The following is a 20,137-nucleotide window of genomic DNA, read 5'->3' on the forward strand; positions in this document are numbered from 1 at the left end:
ACTTAGAAGTTCAGATTCCCTCAAGACACAAATCAGTTTGTGGCTTTTCTTAAGTCGTGCTGTTTCAAGTCTATCTTAAAGCAGATTCCTGACTACAACTATTTCTTTCTTTGTATAATACTTGCTTCTTTCCAAGGAGCTTGCCATCTGCTATCTCTTTTTAGCCACATAACATCCTTGGGATGAATGTAGTCAGATGAAAGAACATGAACCCCTTTTTGCCTCATTTGGGGACACCGAGGCACACAGCCTATGAACGATGTTATCCTAAGTGTGGAACGGTGAGTTCCACTTTGCTCTGACCAAGCTGGCACGGCCTTGATGGGTACAGGTGTAGAGAGTTAGAGGATTAGTCTCTTGTATGGATGAAACACTAGCCTTGTCGAGGATTTACCAAAGTCCCCAATCTAATTTTTCACCCAGGATGAGGAACCCAAGTCCAGAGGCTCAACACCTCTTTCCAGGTCTCTGCTCTGGGGCCACCCTGGGAAGAGACAGGGCTGAGATCCAAGTTCCCAGTCTGTTCCATCTCTCCCCCACCCTTCTGTATGAATAAATGACCCTTGTTGGGGCATCAGTCTGTGCTTCTGGCATCTGGACACATCAGCCTATATCTCTAGGACTGGAGCAGGAAGTATGTGTGCCTTGCCTCAGGCTTCCTGGACACACAGATCCATATCCTCATTTAGAATGGTCGCATCATGGAGCCGGCTGAGATCTGCAGTCTTCAGTGTCAGCTGCGGGTCCACAAACTCCTACTGAACGTGTACCCATAGCCCCAGGGGAAAAAACAAGGGAGGAAAGAAAATAACCAAGGTGGGGAGGGGGGAGAGATTCTGGAATCTAAACAACATCAAGAGCCCTGTTTCCATGACAACCACTCCTTAATACAGTTGCTCAGACTGCAGCCTGTTCTAATCAGCCCTGTGGATGGAGCCTGCAGACCCAGAAATTGCCTCCAGCCAGGGGGCTCCCAAGCAGCCTGGAGGACCACCACCATCCTCCGACCACCCCAATCTCCTACAAAGAGAACAGAGGGCAAAGGAGGGGTGAGGCTCACAGGGGAGGTGAGAAAGAACAGTGAGGAGTGTTGAAGAAAGTGGAAAGTGAAAGGAAGGAGTCAGAGATGCAGCTGGACATCCGGGGGGTTGTCTGTGGGTGTTTGCCGGGGCCACCTGTGTCTGGCAACACTTGTCTTTGTGTTGGTGAGCCTCTGAGCACCCATGAGACGCATGACAGGCTGCAGCCAGCGTGTGAGTGTGACCATCCACAGCACATCCACTGAGCCCATCTCCCTTCCCCTTCCTACACATTGGAGTGCCTGCTTTCTCTCTTCTCTCTTCCCCTACAAAGCTCTAAGCTTTGTAGTCCAAGGATAACCCCTGTGAGGCAAAGGCCAGGGTCAGCACCCAGCCAGTAGACACCAGCAGCTTCCAACAATTTCTCAGCAAATTGTTGGGATAGAGAGAACAATTGTACTAATATTCTCTAAATTAGAGGTTTCTGGCTTAGGGACACCCCCCCACCCCGCTCCCCACAGACTTCTCAAGTTCCCAGAAAATGATGGGTGACTTCTAGGTTTTCTTCCAATCCACATATGAGACCTCAGAGGCTGGCAACTTGTCAAACTCCCCAGCTGGGTCAGGTGTCAGCCTGGAGACTCTGTCCCTGGAAAGCCACACATCTCCCTGCACACTCCAGGCTGCACTCTCCTTCTTCCTGTATTCATCTGGCAATCACCCAAACACGCTGCAAATCAGATGACATATGACATGCTGCATACTCCGTCCCACTCTGAAGGGAGTCTGTCTATGGGGACAACGGGTCTGGTTTATATTTTAAGCAGCTGGAGTGAAAAACAGGGAGTGATGAGGTAATGCCATGGCAACGAACACCATGCCACCATCCAGGATAATTACTTCGCCCAGCCATCCTGGAGCCAGGCGGCAGAAGGCTTGCCCCATAGATTATGAGCAATGAGACAGGGCCAGCCAGCTTAGGAATTCCCTTCCTCCACCTGCACCTTCACTGCAAATGGAAACACAGCAGAAGGAACCAATGCAGTGGGAGATCCCAATCAAAGCAAGATGACCTGTCCCTCAATTTCCAATCGCTGGAGAAATGCAAAGAAAAGTTCCTATGCATACCCCTCCTCCAAGTTGCTACATGGAAAATCGGAGCTCTGAATTTCAGTGATGGCTGCTGAGCCAAGAGACAAGGAAGACCCAAAATCAGCACAGGACAGAGACAGTGAAAAGGTCAGTGAGTGAGAGAGAGGAAAGGAGAAGCTGAAAGATGTTTGCCACAAGCTAGGAATGACCTATTAAAATCCCCAGCCCCTCCCTTAAGCTGGGATGCAGTCCCTGTTAGTGGCTTCACAGCTGCTATACCCTACTCAATGCAGGCTGCTTCAGGGCTCCAGGACACTTGAACTATTGGCCAGCTCAGATGCCACCCCTGCAGGAGCATGTGGAGCCATCTGACTTGGATATGACTGGGCTTTCCTGCTGCAATGCCCTACAGATGCTCCATCGCCACATACGCATGCCTTGCTCAGGGATCATGCCCATGTTGACCTTGGCCCCAAAACACGGATGGGAAGGAGCATGCCCAGGGAGCAGCCTTATATTTTCTTTTCCTTTGTTCTCTGAGTCCTCAGGTGAAAATGGCTACAAGCTGATGCTCTGGAGAAGAGAATCCAATTCAGTGGCCACACCAACTAATACAGGGCATCCACTTTGCTCTTCAAAGAGAATCAGAAGTGCAATAGTCAGAACATGGCGCATAGGAAGACCCTGAAAAGTCCAGGCCTGTGCCAGCTGCCTCCCCTCGTGGTCTTAAGTGCATCCCCTTAAAGTATCCAAAGAAATTGACTCCTGAAGGGCAGAAATCTAGCAGGGAGGGATGTGACCACACGTGTGTGTGCATGTTTGCATGCAAGCACGTGCACAGACACACACATTCTTACAAATGAAACTGCGATCACTGGTGATGTGTGGGTGTATGTGTGAGAGTTAGGGGGTTGTGCATGTGCCTATGTGAAGCTCGGGATCACAAATGGAAGGAGAGCTGCATCTGAGGAAAAAAAGAAAAAAAAACAGAAAAAGCCACCAGCCCTGTACCCTCCGCACCAAGAGATCCTTAGCTTGTTGCACTCTCATTGGCCTCTTCAGCCTCTCCTATTTTCAGTGAAACTCTCCTTTGTTTCTCCCACCCCAGGTTGGCCCCAGACCACTAAATACACACCACCTGAAGATACAGCAAAACCCAGAGGTGGTGACCACAGCAACATGAGTACACACACTGCAGACTGTCAGCAGCAGGAGGGCCGTGTGATTGCAGAGGGCAGCCTGATAAGCCCATGTCATTCCCTCCACATTAAGTGGAAAACACTGTCTCCACTGAGAAAGAGAGGTGGAGAGATGGGAGGAGTGAAAAGTGAAATTAACTTGAGCCAAGATTACGCCCATGGGTTCCGTGGAGGCCAGGCTGGAAGGAAAGTCAAGAGGAGGGGCAGCAACTGCATCCAGCATGTGGTTGTGTGTGGTTGTGGTTCTGGGAGGATGGAGCTTTTGAGAAGTGTGTCTCTGGTACACCCTATGCAGGAAAACCTCAGCACGACTTACAGGTGTATAAGCATGTGTGTGGGTTTGCACACAGCATGCCAAAAGCATATTTACAAATTGGGTTAAAGGGTGGTTAGGACCACAGATTCTGGTTAAAATACCAGCTTTAGAATATATGACCACTTAGAGCTTCAATGTCCTCATCTATGAGGTGTAGATAACAGTAAGTAACTATCATAGGGTTGCTTTTATGACATAATCCATGATAAAACACGGGACATAGGGCTTGGCATGTAGTAAGTGCTCAATAAATACTAATTTGGTTTATTATTATTTGATGTTCCCCATGATCTCAGGTCTAAAATGACATAGCAAAAGTAGGGTAGGTAGATATATAACATTATTATTTGCAAGAAAGCCATTGTTCATATTACCCAGTTAAACAGGGAACTGCTAACTTCTCAACCACACACTGAATATCAAGATAGGATGATAATTCTAACTGGATAATCTCAGTATTAGTCTAACATATATTTAAAAGTATCCCATAGCATCATGGTAAAACAAGGACTTTGATATTAGACTATGGGAGTATTCTATTTTTGCCACTTGCTGGAAATTAGGCTTGCTTAGCCTAATGTCCTGCACATATTAACACCACAATAGCTGTTTTTAAAAATTACAGTTCTGTGGAGTTTTAGATATGCTTAATGTTGACAATTCTGTTCTTGGTCTAATAGCTTTTTTTTTCAATCATCCTTATAGCTGATTGTCAACATATCAAAACAAAAAGATTTATTCCATATCAACTGCCCACTGCTAGACAGTAAGTCATCAATGGACTTTCACAGGTTTATATGAAACATGTGGATGTATTAATTCTTCAACCCACATTGAGATGAACTGTCACATCCCTTTAAAACTTCATCACAGGCAGCAAGTATTAACCTGCAATTATTACCGTGTATAACGTGCTTTACAATTGGCAAGAACGTAAACAGTCCCTGGTTCATTCAGCAGCCCTGGTATCATTCACAAACTGCAGTTCTCTTTTTTTTCTCTCAGGCCTGGAGGGAATTGAGAAGCAGAAAATAGTCTCAGCCAGATCCAGCCGCCCTGACACTTGCAGTGCAGCTGGCAGGTGCCGGAGCTTCAGACACATGGCCCACAGGTGCAACAAGCCCACCTTGCTTGGGTTCTGCAACCATGGAGTCCCGCCCTGGCCAACGAAGGCATCCCTGGGGGTCTCTGAAAATTCTCCAGGCTATCTGCAAATTGGTCTCTCAGAATGTGTGGCCAGCTACACTTTAGAATACATGAACAAGCAATTTACTTGGTGATTCATATTATACATACATGTATACACACAGGTATACATGGATATACAAATACACACATATATCCATACATACACATGCATGCATATACACACATATGCATATATATACATACGCATACACATATACACACACATACACATATACACATACAATGTGTATCCCCATGCAAAGCTACCTTTCCCAGTCACCTTGGGTGACACATTTTGCTAGGGATCTTTGTGGGAGAAGGAGGGGCATTTTCTGCTGCTCAAATAGCTTTTGGAACCAAAATATTTGCAAACCACTTGTTTAGGGGGCAAGATCTGAACTCAGAGGTTTGCACAACAGGTGACCAACCAAAGTTTGCAGTCCTAATTATTTCTACTCTCTTTTCCCTTTCCCTAAAGGCCCTAGGACAGTTTCCTCTGCACCCATGGTCCTCTAGGCCCTGCTGAGTAGGGCATTACTAGAGAGAGAAGCACCTGGTTCATGACCTCAAAAATTCCCAATGGTGAATGAGCAGTGTGGCACTTTGTAAAGCTTTATGGAATTAGGATAAATGCTTCTGGCTATTGGAAAACCTTATTTCACATGTGCACACATGTGTGCATGTGCATGTATGAGTGTGTGTGTGTGTGTGTGTGTGTGTGTGTGTGTGTGTGTGTGTGATCTGTGTGGGCTTGTGCCATGCTGCCATAAAACACAAATTTATCTTCATAATAGGGTCAATTACGTTCTCCCATTTCCCCACAAGTGAGGCAACAAAAACAAATTTTGGGCTTCAACCTGCAGGAGAATGCCAGGATCTCTGTGTTGAAAAAGGGAACCTTGGTTTACCTTCCCCCTGCCTTGCAAAGACATATGTTGCACAGACAAACACCTGGAAGGTGCTTCTCAATTCTTTGAGGTTGCTGCCTCTCACATGCAGCTGTCAAATCACACCCCATCAAAATGACACAGCAAATAACACTACGACACGCAACCAGCAACTTTTGAAAGTATACTCTCCCCACACGCAGCCCCGTCTGCCTTCTCCAGCGTGGGCTGCTGTCTTCAAACTAACCATCCTGAAACTGCTTAAAAGAGCCTGACAGGTAATTTATTCTGTGACAGAGGATAGCAATTTCATTGTCCAGAGGCAAGAGATCCAACTATATCAGAAAATCCGTACTCTCAAGGAACACAGGTTTAATATGATAACGATTCCAAGGGTGTGTGTTCATAATTCTTCCTGTTCTTTCCTCCCCTTCCCTAAAGCTGCTAGTGAACGCTTTTGCAGTTTTTTTTAAGGGCCCTCCAAAGAACTGACATAAAATAAATCACATATGTTACCACAAAAGGTGATAATCAAACACTTATTTGTGAAAAGAGTCAACCAGAAGGGGTCAAGGCCTAGCTGCTGTTATGGGATTTTTGCCCACAAGTAAAATGTTTTTAAAAATTGCATCTGACTCTCTTGGCAGAAACCCTGCTGCTGGGATCTATAAGGTTTCACTTGGGCACCTGGTAGAGAAGGGGATGAAGAGCAAAAAAGGTTGGTGAACAGGACAACATCCGCTTCTAGAAGCAAAGTCAAGGCTGCTATGCACTTATTTTTCCAAAATAATATGATAGTTATTTTCTAATTTTATTTGCTAAAATCCATGCAAAGTAAGTATTATTATTTCCATTTTACATATGAAAAAATCAAGGCTTAGGATATTGAAGACTCTGCTTCCTCAAATATAATATAGGAACAGTAGACCCTGGGTCCCTCCCAATGGTAAACCACAACTTTGCATGGTGAGTTCCCATCAGAAATAGAGCTAGAACTGAGGTCTCCTAACTCTTAGTCTCTGCCTGCTAGCTCCCACCCCACATGACTGCATCACACCTGCACTGCAACAAAAGGTAAATTATATAGGTAGGTGATTTTTAAACTCGCCTTTGTCACCGAACTTGTCATGGGATCTTGGACAAGATGCTTCCCTTTTTAGTATTTTGGAAGATTGACCAGTAAGGGGAGGCTGATAGCTCCTCAGATCATGGTGAGTTCTTTCTGGGTGGCAGTGTCCAGCACAGTGCCAGGAGTACAATATATCCTCCATAAACGCTCACTGCATTGAATTGAGAATAACAACAAAATTCTCTTAACCCCCACTGATGTTCCCTAGCTAGGAGCACGTTGTGCTCCAAAGCACAGGACATTGCCCATAGATCCCAAGGCTATAGGACCTAGCATTTCCATGTGCTCATTGCACTAAGCTCAGTGTTTTTAGGTAGTAATGAATGGAATTCTTTTTTAAACCCTGCATTTGGAGTCTATTTCATGCCTTTTTACATTTCACATTATATTTATATTTTTAAAAATCATTACCTATTTTACATTACATATTTTAAAAAGCTATTCAGTCAAATAATAATCCTATTCCTTGGCTGCCAGTCAGGGAAATGAAGGTCTCACAAAGAGTGATTTGCCCAAGGCCAGCAAAGACTGAATATCAGAGAAGGATGATCCCAAAGGTAGACTCAGCTTAATGAGGCCAGAGGTCTGTTGGGGCTTCACTTTGGAGAAGTCCTTCAGGGTAAGGAGTGCCAACTGCTTTGTGAAGTGGCATGCCACCAGTGCTCGGTCAAAATCACATGCAAGAGTGACACTCCTGACCTCAAGTCACCAGTCAATCAGAGTCAGGGGCAAGACAAGGGCACAGATCTTCTGAGGCTGGAGAACCATGTGCTCACCCTATCTGGGAGAAGCCCCAAGCCCTTAATGATCACACGTGGCCTTCAGGGACACCCAGGCACTCCAGAGACAAAAAGAGAGGACAGATCCAGATCTGAAAGAGCAGAGGATGAGTTAGCAGTCAGGGACAAAGAGTGGGAGATTAAGGGAACATGCTGAGTGTCACCAGCCTGGATTCTTGTGTCAGGGCCACAGAGGTCCCTGATGCCAGAAGCTGGGATAAGCCTGTGGGTTGTATATAAGTTATGTATGAAGTTACTGCTTGATGCCAGCAAGCACTGAAACAAGAAAGAGAAGCCTGTAAAGATGTAAATCTCCCAACCCCCATCCCACTTTCAGAAGTTTTAACAGATGTCCTTTCCACTCCCTTTTTTCTTGGGAATGCCTCAAGATTCTTACTTTTCTCGAACGGGCAACTTTCCCCACCACCTACATGTTCTTTCTAGATTCCAATCTGCTGCTTCTCCATGGGGTTCTTTCTGTTCTTTCTCTTTTTTCTTTTGCTGACCTTTGTCCTCCCAAATTTTATCACTCAGAGAAGTCCCCCTCTGCAAACTTCCCACTTAAGTGTGCTCTGTGCCCAGGCCCTGGGCTAAGCACCAACTGTGGAACACTGACCAAGACAAAAAACAGTCCCAGACCAACCTGAGCTCACAGTGTCAGGCATTAAACAAGGAACCAAGCTTCCCGCATCAACAATACCTTCTGGCCCCTGATTTTTCTGTCTCTGTGATTTACCTTGCCCTGATCTAGCAGACTTAAAAGGATCGGTTGTCGGGGCTGGCAGGGCCTGAGAGGTCAAACCCCGGGACACTGTGCCCAAGGCTGGCTGGCATTTGATGGGATGGCACCAGTAGGGTCCTATTGGTTGCTGACAAATAGAGTTGGCTCTGCTTACCCAGCCCGTGCTGCACCAGCTTCCATCTGAACACCCCTCCTGCTGGTTTTATCATGAAGGAGACCAATCAACCGAAGCCTGAGATCATGGTACAGCCATGCAGATAGCCAGACTTCTCCATGCTTTTCCCACTCCTGGTGTCTTCTGGGGCCTAGCTCCCTCAGATTCTCCTGGGGAACAAGAAGCTTTGCCCAACTGAGGGATGTTCCTTTGCTGATGTTCGGAGGCTTTCCTTCCTTTTTGTGGCCCATGTTCCTACAGCCAAGGGAAATCCAACCAGCAGTACCATCCTTGTTGCACCCCATCCTCTTTGGGGGAGCTTTCCTGGCTTCTGGGCTGCTCTCCATCTGGTTCCAAAGTCCCAAGCCTTCAGAGAGAGCAGTTGCATTGCCTTTAGTTTAAATCAACTGGGCAATTTGCTTTCTAGAACTCAAGTCTGCCGATACTCTGTACAGTCTTTCTTTTCTCAGTGCAAACGAGAAACTGATGGTTTCATGACTGTGATCTCTCTGCCCTCTCCTTACAGATGTTTCTAGAGTCAATTCCAGCTGCCACCGGGCCTGTTGTCCATTTCCTGGCATGTGCTCAGTCAATAAAAATAAAGACAATGAGCCAACACTGCGCGTGGTCATGACCATATTCCCCTGGATTGCCCTGGACTCGGTCTTCCTTTAGACACTTCCCTCTTCATTAACCTCACGTCTGCATCCTTTCTTTATTACATAGAAGTGAAAATATTGCTATTGAAGGATTCAGCAGAGAAAATTTCCAAAGACCAACATGTGGCATCTCCAGGGTTCCCCTTCATTTTCTAAATTGGTACTTCTCTTAAAACATTTCTGGCATAACTTCTTTTCAAAAAATGTGTGCTTCCATTCCAAGCAACACAATAATAGACCAATCTCATCAGCGAGCAGAGGAGGGCCATGGATTCCTTTGGCTCCCCCGCTGTCATTCAGTGCTAAAACACTGTCCAACAAAGCCACATCCACCTCAGTGAACTGGGTGGGATCCCTCTGCCTTTGTTCTTTCTCCACAAATGCTTGGCTTACAAACTGAGCCTGATTGAAAACCTGCAGACCAACTTAAGAACATTATCTTGCTGAATTTCAGCCTTCATTAATACCCTTTTCTAGAATCTGAAAGTCTTTTGTCTCGAAACTCTAGTCCACACTTACTCCTGTCCTTCAAATTTGGAAACCAGATAGTCACCTTCTCATAATTTTAATAATGCCCTTTGGCTCAGGTGTTGTTGTCAGAAAGTAACTCTTCTCTTTCTTTTTTTGAGAAGGAGTCTCTCTCATCTCCCAGGCTGGAGCGCAATGGCGCCCTCTCAGCTCACTGCAACCACCTCCTCCTGGGTTCAAGCGACTATCCTCCCTCAGCCTCCTGAGTAGCTGGGATTACAGGCATGTGCCACCAGCCAAGCTTTTTGTATTCTTAGTAGAGATGGAATTTCACCAAAATGGCCAGGCTGATCTCAAACTCTTGACCTCAGGTGATGCACCTGCCTCGATCTCCCAAAGTGCTGGGATTACAGATGTGAGCCACTGCGCCTGGCTGAAGGTTAACTACTTTCTTGACAAAGAAGACCCAGTTCTGTCCTTTGAGCATCTTGAATGGCAGGTGTCATCTAATGAACATGTAAAGGGACCTAAGTTCCAGTAACCCCAGGCAGCCTGGTGCACATCTGCGTTAAGGTGTGTGTGTGTTGGTGTGGGAGGGTGTGTGGGGTTTGTGTGAAGCTGTGCCAACCTGTGGGTGTGCAACCATGCACCCTCTCCACTTTCCCCACACCTGAGTGCTCTTCTGGTCACCGTCAGTAGACCATGCATGCAAAATCATTTTTCTGGTTGTGCAGGAGAAACTGAAAACCAGCACTGTCAGGTGTGTTAAAACCCTTAAGATTGGTTCTCGGCCGGGCGCGGTGGCTCACGCCTGTAATCCCAACACTTTGGGAGGCTGAGGCGGGTGGATCATGAGGTCAGGAGATCCAGACCATGGTGAAACCCTGTCTCTACTAAACAAATACAAAAAATTAGCTGGGCGCAGTGGCAGGCACTCTGTAGTCCCAGCTACTGGGGAGGCTGAGGCAGGAGCATGGCATGAACCTGGGAGGCAGAGCTTGCAGTGAGCCGAGATGGCGCCACTGCACTCCAGCCTGGGTGACAGAGCAAGACTCCAGCTCAAAAAAAAAAAAAAAGATTGGTTCTCATGAGCTTCCTGGCTCAGCCAACCACATCCACCCTTCCATGTGTAGGTTAATATTCCCAATCTGCCACCTGCTCCTCCTTCTATGTGATTTCTCGAGCAGACACAAAGAGACCTGTCTGGGGCAACTCACACCCCACACCATCTTGATTTTTGTCTCTGGGGTCTTCAAAGCCCTCTCCTTGCCACAGCCGAGTGAGTGCCCCTGCCTTGGCATCCACTCATCTGACCATCATCAGTGCCCCTGTGGATCTTCCCCCTGAAAGCATCTCACACAACACATCTAGTTGCCTACTGCCATGGGGTACAGTAGATAAGAGACTTGTCTCCATGGTGTGAACCAGAATTTATTGCATCTGAGCAAATCATGGTCACACCTATGTAGCTTTGACATCCACTTCTAGATAGATAATGGCATTTTTCACACCAAAATTCTTTGAAAGCAAATATATGATCTGGCTTCATTCCACAACCAGACCAGTTGAAACACCTCACTTCTCTGTACAGAAAAATAAAAGTGAGAAATACAAAAAAGCAGTCCCAGAGATGCCACTGACCCCGCCCTGTGGATGGAAGGCAGGGTGGGATGGGACCGAAGGGTGCCAGGCAGCTCTTCTCTCTGGGGGCTCTGCTCAGCCCTCACTGTGTCCCCCCTCAGGGATTCTAGCTCCTCACACAGCCTCTCAGGCTCACGTGATAAGGTGGGAAAATGAAGGTCAAAGTTAAAGAGCAAAAACTCCCGAGACCTTGATGAAGGAGGTCATTTGCTGTGCCCTGAAAGTTGAGCTGATGTCTCCCTGGTAGGCTTAGGTCAGCTCTGCTCCAAGTTAACACAAGCCCAGTAGCTCCGATGGAGGAAGGAAAGGCCCAAGGTGGGGCAAGACCAAGACAGCCAGGTGTGATCTTGAGCACAAGAAGTAGACTGACCCCCAACCTCCCTGAGCTATACGTGGATAACAGTGCAAACCCCTTACAGTTGTTGATGGTTAAACGAGAAACTGCATGTAGCGTGCTTAGACCAGAGGCTGCACTTTATCCCCATCAGTAAAGGTTAGGTAATATTAATAACAACATATCAACAACAACAAATACCCCATTATACTTCTTTTTGTCACCTCACAGCCCAACAAACTAGGCACAAGCACTGTCACCATCCCATTATGCAAGAGGAAATCCAGCCCATGTGCCATTAAGTATCTGCCCCAAGTCTCACTGCTAAAAGAGGAATTGAAAGGGGAATTTGAAAAGGGTGGAACTCATGGATTCCACTGGAGGGGCCCAGAGAAGAAACCTGGTAGAGGTTTTCAAATGGCCCAGCTGCCCAGACATGCATGAAATCTGAACTCTAACTCTATCTCTCTTAGCCTTTGAACTGCCTCCTTGAAGAGAAGGGAAACTTAACTTTATAAACCAGACACTGAGATGCATCTTTTAAACGAGAACATAGAGTAGCTCTTCTGCTATATCAAGCATCAACTATCCAGGTAACTATGTTACCTCATTGTATCCTCACAAAAACCCTACCCTATCTGAATTCCCAGGAAATAGAGGGTCAACTAGCTAAGGTAATGAGTCTGAGGCCATACAACTAGTAAGCGGTAGATCTGGGATTCCATCCTAGAGCTAGCTGGTCTTTGGCACCATTCCCCTTTGCAGCAGGCCTGCAGCAGACACACACACACCTTTGAATTCCTCGACAGGCCTGTGCCTGGACCTTCCATCTTCCCTTCCTCTCCCCACCCGCCCACATCCATAATGCGCATTTTCATTAGGCATCTTTGCCCAGTGATCTGCTCATTTGTTATATTAGAATTGCAAACAAATGCTCTCATTTCATCCTCCTATCCCCTCTCTTGCCCTCCTGACATCTGAAATTCAGCACTGATTTTTCTGGCCCCGCTCCACTGACTAACTGACATTTCCGGTTGATTTCCCTTTAGAGGCTTGCAGTTGGCTCGCCAGGCTCCCGCTAGAGCCCAGAATGGAATAGCGCATCACCTGGATAAGCGGAATTGGACCTCATCCCCTACTTCCTGCTCTCAGTGCTCTCACTGTGTCAGAACTCAGTGCCCTCTAGACTCTGTCCCCATTAACTGATTGATGGATATGCACACTTCAGTCCTTCAAGATTCTCAATGGGAAGGGAAGGAGGGGAAAACTGGAAAATGTCCTGGGAGGTGGGACCAGGTGAATTTTGATCTCCTAAGTCCTGATGTTTTCAGCCATAGCTGGGGTAGTTGGACCTCTTGTGGAGGAGAAAGGGGATTATGAGGAAGACCAAATGGACTGAGAGATAGAGGTGGGAAGGGGACTGGGATACCATGTCACAAAGAGAGGACCTCTCATCTCTTAATCCATCAGAAGACTTCATAGAATGATCACTTTTCTAAAACAGGACTTAATAATCCCCAGAGGTCATCTAAGTCAGTCTTCTGTCCACACCACATAGCACATCTTAGGAAGGTGAGCATCTCTCCTAAGTTTAAGAACTCAGGCTGGGTGCAGTGGCTCATGCTTGTAATCCCAACACTTTGGGAGGCTGAGGTGGGCAGATCACTTGAGTACAGAAGTTTAAGACCAGCCTGGGCAACATGGTGAAGCCTGTCTCTACTTGAAAAAAAAAAAAAAATTAAAAAAATTTTTAAAAAAGTTAGCCAGGTGTGGTGGCGTGTGCCTGTGGTCCCAGCTACTTAGGAGGCTGAGGTAGGAGGATTGCTTAAACCCAGGAGACAGAGGTTGCAGTGAGCCAAGATGATGGCGCTGCACTCCAGCCTGGGCAACAGATGGAGATCTTGTCTTAAAAAACAACAACAGAAAACACCTCAAACAAACAAAAACATATAACTTCTCTCACACCTTCTAGCTTCTGTCTCTGATAAGTAGATTGGACTACTAGGTTCCAAACAGAGCTACGTTTTCCTCCCAGGACTTCCCATTCCCAGTGGGTACTGACCAGTGGGTGTCCAAGTTGGTTTTTTATGGAAGCTTCCATTTTGTCAATGAGGAATAGGCCCAGTGTCCTGTGAAGTGGTCAGTGGTGACCAGCTCCACAAGGAGAAGGCAACTCACAGAGGTACACTAGAGTGGCCATTGCCAGCTCACAATAGCTGGTTGTTACATTTTTAGGAAGTTTGTGATCCAGTTGTTAAACTATTGGTAGTTTGCAAACACCAGAGTGGAAGTATTTACACCATAGAAATTGGCATCTGCTATAAATTAGGGCTTCTTTTTTCTGCAAAGCCAAGAGTTTCATGAAGAGGGTGCCCAGTCATGTGGTCAACATAGATAGAGGGAGAGGCATAGAAAGGGTGGGGTGAGGAGGACGAAGTGGGGGCAAGTCAGGGAAACCACATTCTTTAGTATCCTGGGAAAAGCAAACTCTAAACAATCACCTTTCCTTTCCTTCCTTCCTAACCAGGAAACATCTTATTCCCTCTGCAGCTATATGTTATTTCTTCTCTAAGGAAAGCAGTTATTGTTTCATGTTCTCAGACCTAAAGCGGAAAAAACTAGAGACAGAACTTTGGATCCTATCATTTCTCAGAAGCCATGAGTCAGAGAAGGAAGAACCAACAAAGAGCTCTGAACTATAGACTGAATTCTATATGCACATTTATACATAGCCCAGTTCTAGTTGTCTCTAGAGATTTCTTGTGTAGAACTATCTATACAAGACAACAGCTAACTGTAGAGCTCATCAAAATCAGGGATTGTACCTTTCATTTCTTATATAACCATGGTTGTACCTGGTAAGATATTGATGTTACAACAGGTAATTAATAAAATTTTGGTTTATTAATTGAATCACTTTGAATTGAATTGAATTGGTGGCAAACCACTGGCTTATGATCAGATGTCAAGACTTTTCAAATCCCTTTTCTAAGAGGTAAAAATTAGCTGGTTGGCTGGCTGGCTAGACTGATAGACACTGATTAGGCATACACATGACCTTATAAGTTATCTTGGGCTCACACCCCTGGCTCTACTCATTCCTATATTGTCCAGTTGAATGGCTTTGCTTCTTTCTCTACAATTCTCCTGGCCTCTTACTCAGATCCATGTGCTTTGGGCTTTTGGTTCTTAGTAAGCTGGTAACTTGGCCTCTGACTACATTCAACTGTGCACCTTGAACAACCCAAATTAAAACAATCCAAAGCCTAGTCAGGTCAAGACAATGAAGCTGGTGCCACCATGTCCACATTCAGAAGTGGACTCAGAAGGCAGGAGAAACCATGTTCTCCAAACCCCCAACTCAATCAGTGTTTCCCACTGCAGATGATCCATTTCAGGGAAACCATACCCAAAGAGATGAATGAACAGATCCTGGTCACATGGCACCAGCTCTACTCCCATAAAGGGGTGAGGAGGCAGAGGTACCTTATTTGGAAACCTGTCCTTTTCTGGATCCTCTGTCACACATGACTGCCACCATTGGTCATGCTTCTCTCTTTCCTGACAGCTTCATCCAAAACCAGAGGCAAAGCGCCTTCAGTGCCCTGTACAAAAGCCCAGGTTTGCTGGGCTGGGGCACTGCCTCAACAGAGAAGCCCATTCTCCCCAACCTAGTGGCAGAAGTCCAGACTACTTCCACCCTAATTTGGCAATGGGTGCTCACCTTGGGAGAACCAAGACCTCTCTGAGAATCTTCTCAAATATTTTGGAAAATGCTCACTCATCCACTGTTTTACAGACAAACTTACAGAGCTCAGAGGCTGTGACAGTCCCCCTGGGGGCCCTGGGCTAATGGCCTCTGATGAAATGCCTCTCCCAGTCACACTGTCCATTTCCTTCCTGGACACCAGCTCCTGTTTTTCATTTCTCGAGTCCCCTCTGTCCTCCAGGAAGGAAGATGACTGCTCTACGGTACACCTCCACATACAGGTGAGCACACTGATATCCACAGAGGCCATGCAACTTGCTCAGGCTCGCACAGAAGTTACTAGGAGAGATGGGATTGGGAAGTAGGTCTGGGAGGTTGTGGCTCTTTCTGGAATTTAATGCAGTCACATAGTGCTGTGTTTGTGGATCTCAGAAACCACATCAAAACCCTGGCCTCTACTCTTCCTCAGCTATGAAGGAGGTATGAAACCTCATACATGAAGTTTCAAAATGGGAGGGAGTGCTCCTCCAAGGAAGCAGGTAGGTCTTTGCTCAGAGGTAGGTGGGACATGTGATTAGCTCTGTGTGTACTGGGCTGATGTCTTGAGAACCAATACCATAAATGCCTCTGACACACCATTTCCACTGTTAATGAGAGAGCTCTAAGAGCCATTAATCTCATTACTGTTCTATCAGCAGCCAGTGATCATGTTCACTTGACTCCTCCTCCCCAACTCCTTGGTCACTCAGCTACTGAGAAGGGTGGACTGGGAAGGCTGGAAAGGCCAGGACCCTGCCCTCAACTGAAGTCAAGGGTGGCATCACTCCAGAATTCTTGGAGCAGAGGAACCTGCTGGGCCTGCTATAGGAACAATGGCCAAGGAGGCAGCTGAGTGTCCCCAGGGACTCCTAGCCCCCTTAGTGGGCCTCTTCAGCCCTCTTTCTCTCTGAGATTCTGGAGTATTTCTGTATGTCCATGAAGGAGCACTCTGTTCCACTATGGCCTGGAGCTCCCTGAGCAAGTCGGAGGCCCAGGAGGCCCACATGGATGAGTCAGTCCCTAGTCCTCTTGTTTTATGGCTCAAGGTCTTCTGCAGGGGTGGAATCTTTGACCCAAGGCTAAGGATCCCAGAAAGATGGAGAATAATTCCAGGTCACCCTCTCTTCTGTAGCCACACCTTCAAGGTGTAGATTATACAAACCCAGAAGTCCTAGTTACTCACTAAACCCCAGCCACTTTTTTGAAAATGGCACTTGACTGCTATGCCTCATGGAAGACCGTGTCTAAGGAAGGAGCGTGAGGCCAGGTGTGGTAAGTCTAGACCATGAGGGACTCAGGGCCCACTCTTCACAGCTGAGGACTCATCCACGCTGGTCCAGAAGTCTTCCCATCATAAGCATCTCATCTTAAGGAGTGGCTGGGTTGTACTCCAGTCCTTCTAGTTGAAGTCTGCACCCTGGGCCTCCTTTTGCTGCATCCTTGCCCTGAGGCTTCTTGAGGTTATCACAGGAAAAGGGCTGGAGGCAGCAGCGGCCGCTGACTTCACATCAGTATCCCCTTCACCACCAAGAGCCAATGTGCTGAGCAGCTTAGGGGGTATTTGAGGAAGCACGTCCACAAGGGCAGATGGGCCCGGTACTCGGGAAGTTGGGAAAATATGATTAGACAGAAGCCTTGTCCCAAATCAAAATTTCAGTAAGGGCTTGCCTGCACTGATGTCCAGCAAGGAAAGGCTATTTCCTTTGTGGGGTCTCCTGTACTCTGTTGTCAGCCCTGCCTGATGGGCCCAGTGGGTAAAGGGCAGTGAGCCAAGCTGTCAATGAAACATCCCTGCATGTAGAGAGTCTTTCTAGAAGGAAGCAAGAGCTTGGTCCATGGACCCCATGAGACTCCAAAAAGAGAAGGCAGTGCCGGCCCCTGGAAGAGACCAAGCTCACCCTCCTAAGCTGCCCCAGTGGCCCGGGAGTGATTGGCACAGGGATGGGATGGGGCTGTGTTGGAGGGGCAAGTTCATTGGTAGGCAGGGCCCTACTGGCCCTGACAGCCAACAATTCCCATCTTTCTTCAATCAATAAAACTTCTGCTGCCTTCAGGCTGTCTGGAAGTTCTTCCCAAAAGGAGGCTTAAAGTATCAGACACCAAAATATTACATCACACTCCCTGCCCACTTCCTTCCCCAAGAGTCCTCTCTCATTCCAAAAAGGGATGCTGGAAGGACACACAAGAGTTTCTTGCCCTTTTCTTTTGGTCTTATTTTTGTCTCAAGTCTGGCTTAGCCATGGGAGTCAGAGTAGAGACAGAAGATGTTTTCCTCCCCTGCTTTGACCAGGAGGATAATTCCAAAGGAAATCAAAAACCTTTATCTGTCATCATCTCCCCAAGCAAGGCATCCCAGCACCATGCATTTAATAGAAAGAGAAATCGTTCCAGCATGGAGAGATGGAAGAGACAGGAATAAAAGGCCAGGCTTCTGCCTCCCACATTAGTGTCCCACCCATCAGGACGCATGCCAAGTCACTTCAGACCCAGGGAGCCTGTGGCATGCCCATCTCTACCAAGTACATGTTAGCAGGGCTCAGAAGGCCAGGAAAAGAAGAACTAATGTGTCCAACACAAGGAAAGCGATGGTGGCCATGACGTCTTGGGAAATCCAAAAAAACATGGCACAGAGCGTTTCTAGTCTCGAATCTCTCCCTGCAAGGCTCATTAGTGAGCCCTCACACACTGCAAGATATGGTCTGAAAGGTGTAAGGGTCCAGCTCCCAGCTCCCTGGGGGCTTGATACTCTACCCTCTCGCTTCTGTGGGGAGAGATGCAAAGAAAGGCAATATGGCCATCTCTTCATGAGCAACTCTCTTCCAACCCAAGCTCTCTGATCTTCAAAGGGGAGAGATGGGGTTGGACATGAGCGTCAGTGCAAGGGCTCAGAGAAACGTATCAGCTGCAAGACAGCTCCCAAGATGGTCAGAAATGCAGGTCCTAATTATATCCCTCCGTTGCCTATGACCTTGGGTCACCACACACCAATTATTTACTCTGGCAAATTGATTAGGGAATTGGGACCAGGGAATGGATATGTGTTGGGGTAGAGGCCTGAACCTGGGGGTTCAGAAGATGAGGATGGCAGTGGCAAAGATGCTTCTTCTGCATCTGCCTCCTACTAATTGGGGTCACTGCAGGCAACAGTTAGGGAGCCATGCACCACGTTCTACTTTTTGGTCATGGGGAATTATGTAGAGGCCCCAAAATGACAAGAGAAGTGGAGGAAAAGGAGGAGAGAAGAATAAAGGCCAAAAAAACAGTTGCCCATGAACAAACACAAATCCTATGTCAATCAGGGAGAGGATGGAGGCAGGTCAACAAACCTGCCCTTCTCCCAGGAAGAGAGAGAAGTCAGATCAGGCAGGTGGGAGAGCAGCAAAGACAGGCAAGGCTAGAGAGAAAGGTGACACAGACCCCACACAGGGACTCAGACTGCAGGGCCACGGTTCTCCAGTTATGACCCTAGGACTAGCTACAGCTGCATCACTCAGCACTTGTGAGAAATACCACTTTTTGAATCCCACCCTAGCTCTATTGACTCAGAAACTTTAGGGGTGTGTTTTAATAAGCTCCCCAGATGATCCCGATTAACATTCAGGTCTGAGAACAGTCCCCGGAAGGAAAAGGAATTCCAGTTTTCCATTGCATCCTTTGCCCACAATGAGGGTTTTGTTTTTTTTTTCTTCGAGACACAGTCTCGGTGTCACCAGGCTGGAGAGCAGCAGCACGATCTCGGCTCACTGCAACCTCCAACTCCCTGGTTCAAGCAATTATCCTGCCTCAGCCTCCCAAGTAGCTGGGATTACAGGCATGTGCCACCATGCCCAGCTAATTTTTGTATTTTTAGTAGAGATGGGGTTTCACCATGTTGGCCAGGAAGGTCTCAATCTCCTGACCTTGTGACCTGCCCACCTCGGCCTCCCAAAGTGCTGAGATTACAGGCGTGAGCCACCACGCCCAGCCAATGAGTGCTTTTAAACTCCAAATTCCCCTTCGAGACCTCACATCACTTTCAGTGACTATAATAATCATTTGTATCCAGAGATGTGGTCTTTGACCCACCATCAGCAGAAAGGACATCAGAGTGTGGTTTATTTTGAAAGAGCAGAATGAGGTTTGCACCACGTGCTGAGCACACCCTTGTCCCTGCTCTCTGGTGTGGGCAACAGCCTAGCAGCCCATTGGGTTTAGTGTGTCTGTCATCACCACACTTTCCTGTGCAGGAATGGCAGCAGCAACAATGCTGTCAATGAAAGTAAAGGAAGCAAGTAAGCTTTGAGCATCCACTGCGTGTCGGGCACTGTCCTGAGCATTTGATACACCTTCTTTCACCCAATCCTCACAACAGCCCCATCGTATAGACAAAACATGTTCAGAGGGGTGAAGCCATTTCATCAAGGCCACATGACTCTTAAGCCTCATCTCAAAGTTCTTGTTCCTGCTTCTACATTGCCTTCTTCTTAAGAACAACAACAACAAACCTCTCCATTTTGTTTGCAGTTAATTTGCAAACCACAAAACCAAAAGCTGCCTTATCACCCTTGCAAGAAAAGGGGCTTGGGTTCTGTGAGGGGCATTTCTTGGCTTTAACAAGAAGCTGCCTGGGAAATGGCCCTACAAAAGGAGGCCGAGCAGAGTAGGGCATAGAAAGGACGTTGTTCTGAGCTGAAGTGTGCCCCCCCAACCGTGTCACTGCCTTTCCACAAATTTATATGCTGAAGTCCCAACCTCTGAATGTGTTGGGACATTCAGAGCCCAGTACCTCTGAATGTGACTGTA

The 20,137-nt window shown here is 47.0% G+C and overlaps 1 protein-coding gene and 1 long non-coding RNA gene across 3 annotated transcripts in view; one reads left to right on the plus strand and one right to left on the minus strand.

Moving 5' to 3' along the window:
- The window catches only part of PLXNA4 (plexin A4), a 452,610-nt gene that overhangs the window by 312,079 nt on the left and 120,394 nt on the right, over window positions 1–20,137 (minus strand). The gene's annotated exons all lie outside the window — the stretch shown is intronic.
- Window positions 930–13,330, plus strand: LOC129060484 (uncharacterized). The gene is made up of 5 exons (XR_008527255.1): window positions 930–1,067; window positions 4,632–4,737; window positions 6,349–6,419; window positions 12,081–12,200; window positions 12,657–13,330. It is a non-coding gene; the product is annotated as an uncharacterized LOC129060484 (long non-coding RNA).

This window comes from Pongo abelii, chromosome 6 (assembly GCF_028885655.2).
Source record: "Pongo abelii isolate AG06213 chromosome 6, NHGRI_mPonAbe1-v2.0_pri, whole genome shotgun sequence".
Lineage (NCBI taxonomy): Eukaryota > Metazoa > Chordata > Mammalia > Primates > Hominidae > Pongo > Pongo abelii.